Raw genomic sequence first — 10,116 nt, forward strand, 5'->3', positions numbered from 1 at the left:
CACCCCCCGTCACACTCACACACACACAGGCACAAGCTTGCTGATGCGCTAGCCTCACATTCATTTCATTACATATCGAAAAATCTTCCTGATCTGTTTGTGTGTTTTATTCTGAAATCAGACATACTGCAGGTGTTAGACACACTTGGCTGAATTAACCCATTTTGCCACTAACACTGTAAGTGCATGAAAGGCTCCAGATACTTGGACAGCAGTACACTACCATCAATTATAATCTAAATAGTTGAAATGGGTCAAATAACGCTAATAGGACTGAACCCAGTTTTGCTCACGTTTGATGCATGTGTGTTTAGCCAAATTCTGTGGGTCTGATGTTCTGCGTGTCGTAGCCATTTCTCATCAGCATTGTACATTATGAGAGGTTATGTACGGTTTTTTGTTGTATTTATGAAGACGTTGCGTGCTGCTTTTAGTTTATTTATGATGTATCAAATTTAATTCTGTGTTTGGTTTTTGACAGTCATTTTTACAGGCCAGCGCTGTAAAAAACATGATTTACCTGTGCTGTGTGTGTATATATATATATATATATATATATATATATATATATATATATATATATATATAAACTTTTGAACGGTAGTGTGTATATATATCACTTAGATATGTGTCACTTAGAAATGTCCTGTTTTTTTAAAGAAAAGCAAATAGTTTGTCCATTTGTCCATCAAATTGATCAGAAATACAGTGTAGACATTCCCCCTCAGGAGACTGAAAAGTTTCATCACTGCCTGGTATGGCAACTGATCACAGAGCTGAGGGGCTGAAGGCAACCGCAAGGCACTACAGAGGGTAGTGCGTACGGCCCAGTACATCACCGGGGCCAAGCTTCCTGCCACCCAGGACCTCTATACCAGGCAGTGTCAGAGGAAGGCCCTAAAAAATGTCAAAGCTTCCAGCTACTCTAGTCATAAACTGTTCTCTGTGCTGCCGCACGGCAAGTGGTACCGGAGCGCCAAATCTAGGTCCAAAAGGCATCTAAACAGCTTTTACCCCCAAGCCATAAGATTCCTGAACATCTAATCAAATGGCAACCCAGGCTAATGAAATGGCTACCCCCCCCCCCATCATGCTGTTGCTACTCTCTGTTATTATCTATGCATAGTCACTTTAATAACTCTATCTACACTACCGTTCAAAGTCTAGGGTCACTTAGAAATGTCCTTGTTTTTGGAAGAAAAGCACATTTGTGGTCCATTAAACTAAAGTTAAATTGATCAGAAAGACAGTGTAGACATCGTTAATGTTGTAAATGACTATTGTAGATGGAAAAGGCAGCTTTTTTATGGAATATCTACATAGGCGTACAGAGGCTCATTATCAGCAACCATCACTCCTGTGTTCCAATGGAACGTTTTGTTAGCTAATCCAAGTTTATCATTTTAAAGGCTAATTGATCATTAGAAAATCCTTTTGCAATTATGTGAGCACAGCTGAAAACTGTTGTTCTGATTAAAGAAGCAATACAACCGTCCTTCTTTAGATTAGTTGAGTGTCGGGAGCATCAGCATTTGTGGGTTCGATTACAGGCTCAAAATGACCAGAAACAAATTATTTTCTTCTGAAACTCGTCAGTCTATTCTTGTTCTGATAAATGAAGGCTATCCCATACGAGAAATTGCAAATAAACTGAAGCTCTTGTACAACACTGTGTACTACTCCCTTCACAGAACAGCTCAAACTGTCTCTAACCAGAATAGAAAGAGGAGTGGGAGGCCCCCGGTGCACAACTGAATAAGAGGACAAGTACATTAGAGTGTCTAGTTTGAGACAGATACCTCACAAGTCCTCATCTGGCATCTGTTGGCCTTCTAGGCAGAGTTGCAAAGAAAATCCATCTCAGACTGGCCAACAAAAAGAAAAGATTAAGATGGGCAAAAGAACACAGACACTGGACAGAGGAAGTTTGGAAAAAGGTGTTATGGACAGACTAATCTAAGTTTGAGGTGTTTGGATCACAAAGAAGAACATTTGTGAGATGCAAAAAAATGCAAAGATGCTGGAGAAGTGCTTGATGCCATCTGTCAAGCATGGTGGAGGCAAAGTGATGGTCTGGGGGTACTTTGGTGGTGGTAAAGTGGGAGATTTGTACCGGGTGAAAGGGATCTTGAAGAAGGAAGGCCATCACTCCATTTTGCAACGCCATGCCATACCCTGTGGATGGAGCTTAATTGGAGCCAATTTCCTAATACAACAGGACTATGACCCAAAGCACAGCTCCAAACTACGCAATAACTATTTAGGGAAGAAGCAGTCAGCTGGTATTCTGTCTATAATAGAGTGGCCAGCACAGTCACCGGCTCTCAACCCTATTGAGCTGTTGTGGGAGTAGCTTGACCGTATGGTACATAAGAAGTTCCCATCAAGCCAGTCCAACTTGTGGGATGTTCTTCAGGAAGCATGGGGTGAAATCTCTTCAGATTACCTCAACAAATTGACAACCAGAATGCCAAAGGTCTGCAAGGCAGTAATTTCTGCAAATGGAGGATTCTTTGAAGGACACAGTTATAATTTAAATTAAAAAATCATTATTTATAACCTTGTCAACGTCTTGACTATATTTACTATTCATTTTGCAACTAATTTCAGGTATGTTTTCATGGGGAACAAAGACATTTCTAAGTTACCCCAAAACTTTTGAACGGTAGTGTATATACAGTGGCAAAACAAAGTATGTGAATCCTTTGGAATTACCTGGATTTCTGCATAAATTGGTCATCAAATTTGATCTGATCTTCATCTAAGTCACAACAATTAACAAACACAGTGTGCTTAAACTAATAACACACAAAATATTGTATTTTTCTTGTCTATATTGAATACATGATTTAAACATTCACAGTGTAGGTTGGAAAAAGTATGTGAACCCCTAGGCTAATGACTTGACAAGAAGCATTGCCTGATGTGAACCATGCCTCAAACAAAAGAGATCTCAGAAGCATATGCATATGGCTGGAAAGGGTTACAAAAGTATCTCTAAAAGCCTTGATGTTCATCAGTCCACGGTATGAAAAATGGTCTGAGAAAGTTCATCACTGTTGCTACTCTCCATAGGAGTGTCCGTCCAAGAAAGATGACTACAAGAGCACAGCGCAGATTGCTCAATGAGGTTAAGAAGAATCCTAGAGTGTCAAGCTAAGGACTTACAGAAACCTCTGGAACATGGTAACATCTCTGTTGACGAGTCTACGATATGTAAAATACTATACATAGCTGTCATCAAGGCAAAGGGTGGCTACTATGAAGAATGTCAAATACCAAATATATTTAGATTTGTTTAACACTTTTTTTTTGGTTACTACATGATTCCATATCTGTTATTTCATGCGATAGCAGATAGAACAGTCTATAGCTTAGGTGGCTGGATTCTGTATTTTTTGGGCTTTCCTGGATGGCAGGTAGCTTGGCCCCAGTGATGTACTAGGCTGTACTCGCCACCCTCTGTAGAGCCTTGTGATTGCCATACCAAGTGGTGATGCAGCCAGTCAAGCTGCTCTCAATGGTGCAGCTGTAGAACTTGTGACGATCCGAGGGCCCATGCCAAATATTTTCAGCCTCCTGAGGGGGATGAAGCACTATCGTGCTCTCTTCACAACTGTGTAGGTGTGTGTGTGGACCATGTTAGTTCCTTAGTAATGTGGACACAGAGGAACTTCAAGCTCTTGACCCGCTCCCCTACAGCCCAATCGATATGGGTGGTGTGTTCGCCCCTCCGTTTCCTGTAGCCCACTATCAGCTCCTTTGTCTTGCTGACGTTGATGGAGAGGTTGTGTGTGTGTGTGTGTGTGTGTGTATATATACAGTATATATATATATATACGACTCCAACACCATCATCAAGTTCCCTGATGACACAACAGTGGTATGACTGATCACCAAAGATGATGACGCAACCTATAGGGAGGAGGTCAGAGACCTGGGAGTGTGGTTCCATATATATATTGTCTTGCTTGCTGACGTTGATGGAGAGGTTGTGTGTGTGTGTGTGTGTGTGTGTGTATACAGAAAGTATATATATATATATATATATATATATATATGAACTTTGGTTCCCATCCTGTCAATAACTCCTCCCTGGCTTATTCATTCCTTTTCATGTCAAACAACAATGTATTCAAGGTGATGCCACTATATTCTGACTGTAGAATTAGAATAATCATACTATTTCCATGATTCCTACAGTTCACCAGTTCACTAGGTCTAGATGTTTGCCCATGTCATGCAGCCCCGCGTGGCACAGTGTGGAAATGATAACAACGGTGCAATTGTTTGAAGTTGGATTGAACAGTATAAAACAATCAGAATGGAGATATACCCATTGAAATCACTTACAACGTATGTGTTGCCACCCGATGAACTACTCATAAAGCAGATTTAGAACTTTTATTGGGACTATAGATAAAACACTGTCAAATACCGTCATACTGTCATAAATGTGAAAAATACTGTGATATGATATTTTTGCCGTATCACTCAGCCCTAGAGCTGTTTGAAAAGACCGCCTGCAACTTCAGCCTGTTTTGGTGGGATGGAGCTTTGGTGGGATGGAGCTTTGGCGACATTACCAGGCAGTAAATTAGTTAATGGACCAATGCGAAAGAGAGTTCCAAACCTCTCTGCCGACAGACAGCTGGTTTCAGTCATCCCCACTCAGACTATTCCCAGACATTAATAGCGAAATCCTTGCTTGAGATATTGCTCTTTGCTAAGAGGCTATATGTGTTTATTTTTTGAACATTTTAATTGAAACCAATCACAGGAAAGTACTTACTTAATAGTTACCCAGAAATGATTTGATATTGAGATAAAAACGGCTGCATTGGACCTTTAATGAAACCCCGCCCTGTTTTAAGCTTCAGTTATTTTGAACTCTCCCTGTGTGTAATGTGATTGGGTGAATGACGGTATGTGGAGAGCAAACCTCTCTTCCTCTCTGGGACCATTCGTTTGATTGCCTTCAATTGTGTAACTCGTTTCTCTGAAAGTATCTGGGGTGGATATGAGAGAAAATGGTTGTAACATCTCAGTGAATCCATATTTCTCCTTTGCCATGTAAGGGCCGAGTTAAGACACTGCCACATTTCTCCACGCTCCCAATCAAAACTACGTTTTTTTTTTTATTCCACACGCTTTCATCTCAGGCCATTTGATAGGCCTTGATTATTTTCTCTGCTGAGGTTCCATCTCTGTCAATCCTGCCATCTTGCTCTCTTGTCTGTGATACAGTGAAGAACAGAGGGAGAAGAAGATGCTGAAAGGGCTGGGTCAGAGGAAGACAGAAAAGAGGAAGAGAGGAGAGGAGGAGAAGTTGCAACATTCAGGCATCTACTTGATGGATTTAGTGAAGAAGTATGGACAGATTACTGACGTGATACAAAGTATCTAATCCTTGATGTGTTTACTGGTAGTAAAAACATTGCATGTTAGCTGCCAGCTGGAAACCTAACTAGGTTTAATTTATTTATTTGATTGATCGTCAAGGCAAATACAATTTAAAAAATGTAATCTGAAGCCGAACGAACATACAATGTCTTTCATATTTTTTAAAAACGTATTAGATACAATAGATTCATTTTACATTACATTTAAGTCATTTAGCAGACGCTCTTATCCAGAGCGACTTACAAATTGGTGCATTCACCTTATGACATCCAGTGGACCTGTTAAGTCATTCTGACCTGTTGAAATAATAATATCTGGTAAGACAGGTTAGGAAGGAGAAAACAGGGTAGGTAGGAGAACATAACAGTTCCAACCAATTCAAATGTCCTAAATGAGCCCTGGTTTATAGGAAAGGTGCTCTTTATTAGAAGGTCTGTCTTCTTCTTCATGCCTGATCTGTTCTCATCCTCCTAGTGCAGGACATGTCATTTCCATAGAGTGTTTAATTCAGATATGGGGTGTGCATTTGGCAGCAGGATTTCAAAGATTAGCTTTAGGGCTGAATCTTTGGTTGTGTAAATGTTATTTGGTAGTGTTGGGTGAAACTGTAGCCGAAGAACTTCTCTCTCTGCGTAACCTGCTCTGTTTCCAGACGACAACCCAAGGGAAACATTTCAAATGCATCTTTTCCTCAAATTCCCTACATCTACACCACCTTGTAAACACTCTCTATCACCTCTTATAAGCCTGGGCATAAATGCTCAAGTCAAAATCAAATCAAGTCAACGTTCATTCGTCACATGCGCCCGAATACAGCAGGTGTAGATCATACAGTGAAATGCTTACTTACAAGCCATTAACCAAAAGTGCAGTTTTTAAGTAAAAAATAGGTATTAGGTAAACTATAGATAAGTAAAGAAATACAAATCAAAAACTGCGGGTGCACCGGTTAGTCGGGCTATTTGAGGTAATATGAACACGTGGGTTTGGGTAAGGTGACTATGCATAGATGATAAACAGAGAGGATCAGCAGCACACAAAAGGGGTTGGCGACACACACACACACACACACACACCCACACACACACACACACACACACACACACACACACACACACACACACACACACACACAATGCATAGTAGGCATTTGTAGGCATTTGATTAGCTTTTCAGGTCCTAGACTTGGCGCTCCGGTACCGCTTGCCATGCGGTAGCAGAGAGAACAGTTTAAGACTGGGGTAGATGGAGTCTTTGACTATTTTTAGGGCCTTCCTCTGACATCGCCTGGTATAGAGGTCCTGTATGGCAGGCAGTTTAGCCTCAGTAATGTATTGGGCCGTACGCACTACCCTCTAAAGTGCAGTGCGGTCGGAGGCTGACCAGTTGCCATACCAGGCAGTGATGCAACCAGTCAATGTTGCAGCTGTAGAAACTTTTGAGGATCTGAGGACCCATGCCAAATCTTTTTAGTTTCCTGAGGGGGAATAGGCTTTGTCATGCCCACTTCACAACTGTCTTGGTGTGTTTGGATCATTCTAGTTTGTTGGTCATGTGGACACCAAGGAACTTGAAGCTCTCAACCTGCTCCACTACAGCCCCGTCAATGAGAATGGGGGTGTGCTTGGTCCTCCTTTTCCTGTTGTCCACAATCATTTTCTTTCTCTTTATTACATTAAGAGATAGGTTGTTATTCTGGGACCACCCGGCCAGGTCTCTGACCTCCTCCCTATAGGCTGTCTCGTCATTGTCAGTGATCAACCCAACCATTGTTGTGTCGTCTGCAAACTTCATGATGTTGTTGGAGTCGTGCCTTTCCATGCAGTCGTGGGTGAACAAGGAGTACAGGAGGGGACTGAGTACACACCCCTGAGGGGCTACAGTGTTGAGTGTTGTTACCTACCCTTTCCACCTGGGGGCGGCCCGTCAGGAAGTCCAGGATCCAGTTGCAGTGATGAGCTTTGAGGGCACTATGGTGTTGAAAGCTGAGCCGTAGTCAATGAATAGCGTTCGCACGTAGGTGTTCCTTTTGTCCAGGTGGGAAAGGGCAGTGTGGAGTGCAATAGAGATTGCATCATCTCACAATGTCAGTTTAAGCTCATATGCAATCGCTAAGTGCAAACGACATCTCCCTCAGGCACTTCATGGAGCAGCCTGTTAATTACAAACTAAACACGACTGAGACACATTAATTGGATGTGCTCTACCGCTGGTAGAGAACAGGTAGAGGTAACAGAACAGCTAGCTAGCAACCTGAAGATCCACAGTCCCCTCCTGCCTGCCTCCTCTTGCTGTGCATTCAGAGTGGAACTGGCATGCAATCCCTGAATACACTCTTGTATTGATTCACTGTTTGGAGGTGGTGGATTGCGGGGGAGGGCAGGCGGCTGGGAGGGAGGGAGACGTTTTCCCCTAGTCTGCTCTCGGTGCGTGACAGTCCTAATGCCTATGGACTGCTCTTCTAAAGGGGGAAGTTTAAAAAAGAAAACAGACTTGTGAATAATGCAGGAGAGCTGTATGTGTATACACCACAGGGAATGAGCTCGACCACCGGGAGGGTCCCTGTCTCTCTGTCTATCCGTCTCTCTGTCTCTCTCCACACACTCCGGAGGTGCACTGGGTGTTTTTGAGATGTTACCATGGTAATTAAGATCCTTGGGCAGAACGATGGAGGACTCCGTATTGAATGTTGATTAGGGTTCATGGCAATGCCGGGTTTCAGGCAGACACAGCTGTGAACAGGGGTCTCACAGAGGTGGTCAGCCAAGTAATATATCCTGTAGCCCATTATTGATCCCATCAACCATTATGTAGTTTAACAGTAGATTACACATACATTTAGGGGGTTAAAGGGCTAGCATTAATTTATCATAGCAGTAATCCATGCAATCACAAATACTTTTGGATTGATCACTCAAATCCTGAATGTTCATCTTCTGCCTCTCCTTCACTCTCGGTCACTAAATAAGCCCAGCTATTGTGATCCCCCATGAGGAGTGACCTGATTCTAAATCCAGTGTGTGTTACCACATCAATGAGAGCTAGAGATTGCTTTCTGTAATCTGTCATTTTTCAGCAGATGTATTATATTTTTTCAATGGGTCGGCTCAAAGAACACCAATGGAATTTTGCAGACCAGATGTAATTGTAGGTCCTGTCTTAAACTCTGTCACTTGGGGCTGCATGGTTAATTGGCCCAAAACACAAATGACAATGATTTAATGGCAAGGCACCACATTCTAATAGGGTCATGTTTTCCCCCTTAATTATATCATAATTAACTTTTACCAGTTGAATATAGACACCAATATAATATTTCTTTGTATTTCAACATTTCAGAAATATTGTTTTAAAATATGCGTATACTGCAAATAATTTTTTTCTGGTCACTGGAATACGAGAACATAAATATTTTGGTTCCATTTTTCCACTAGGACTGGACTTGTATAGAGCAGATTGTGGATATTTAACTTTTTTTCATCTTTCTATCTGTAAAATACTAAAGACGTACCTAACTGCATGTATGGTGCATATTTCCAAAGAACATGTTATCTACAATCAAAATCGTAATATTTAGAACTTATTCACTTTTTTTACAAAGCAGGGGCTTGTGTAATCTTCTTGGGTTTACTGGCCATTTTATGTTTATGGATAGTTTCTCTTTGAGGCTCTTTAGACCCTTTGTATCCTAGATGTCAGAAACATTTTCTAAAAGGAGTACAAAGTCCAAAAACAAGTGTAAAATACACACACTAGAAAATACAGATAACCCGACCTCGACATCTCTTTATTTTTTAGTTGCAATGACTCAATGAACAACACGTTGGGTGTGGCCTAGACTCAATCAGATTGTAACGTCTGTTTCCAACTCACACCCTCAAATACCGAGATCCCCTGAACACAGCTCACTTTCCAGCCCACTTTCCAGCTCACACGCTCAAACACCTAGATCCCCTGAACGCAGCTCACTCTCCAGATCCTAATCACCTGAATTCTAATCACCTGTTCTCACACCTGTATGTCATTATCACACACTATTTAGTTCAGTTCTTTGCAACCCATCACTGTGAGGTATTGTTTGTTTTGTGTGGACTACAGAGAAACAATGCCGCTCAAATTGAAACTCATTAAACAAAAAATAATGAGAATTTCCATCATACTAATTGAGGTGTAGATTACATCTTATATTACAGTGTTCCAACTTGTAAACAAGGCTGCATTAGATTTATTTTAATGCAACTCCGTGCAGTCAATGACAATATCCGCTTTAGGTATTGAATTTGACAGCTCTAATGCAGTTCCACCTCCGAAGTCACCGCCTGGCACGTGTGCTCCCTCTCCGGCCTCTAGGTCACCAGGCTGCTCGTTATGGCGCACACCTGTCACCATTGTTACGCGCACCTGCACATCAGACTCACCTGGACTCCATCACTTCCCTGATTACCTTCCCTACACATGTCACTCCCTCCGGTTCCTTCCCCAGGCGTCATGGTTTCTGTGTCATGTCTGTGTGCTGTTAGTGTTGCTTAGTTTGTATTATGTTGTGTTTATTTATTAAAGCACTCACTCCCCGAACTTGCTTCCCGACTCGCAGCGCACATCGTTACACCGCCCAAAACAACCGCTATGCGGGATGTCGGCTAAAGCGGATCTGGATCTGAATGAAGTCTCAGCCCTTCGTCTATCTCAGCTCAGATGTGCTGTTGGTGGCAA

The sequence above is a fragment of the Oncorhynchus keta genome, chromosome 14 (genome assembly GCF_023373465.1).
Source record: "Oncorhynchus keta strain PuntledgeMale-10-30-2019 chromosome 14, Oket_V2, whole genome shotgun sequence".
Lineage (NCBI taxonomy): Eukaryota > Metazoa > Chordata > Actinopteri > Salmoniformes > Salmonidae > Oncorhynchus > Oncorhynchus keta.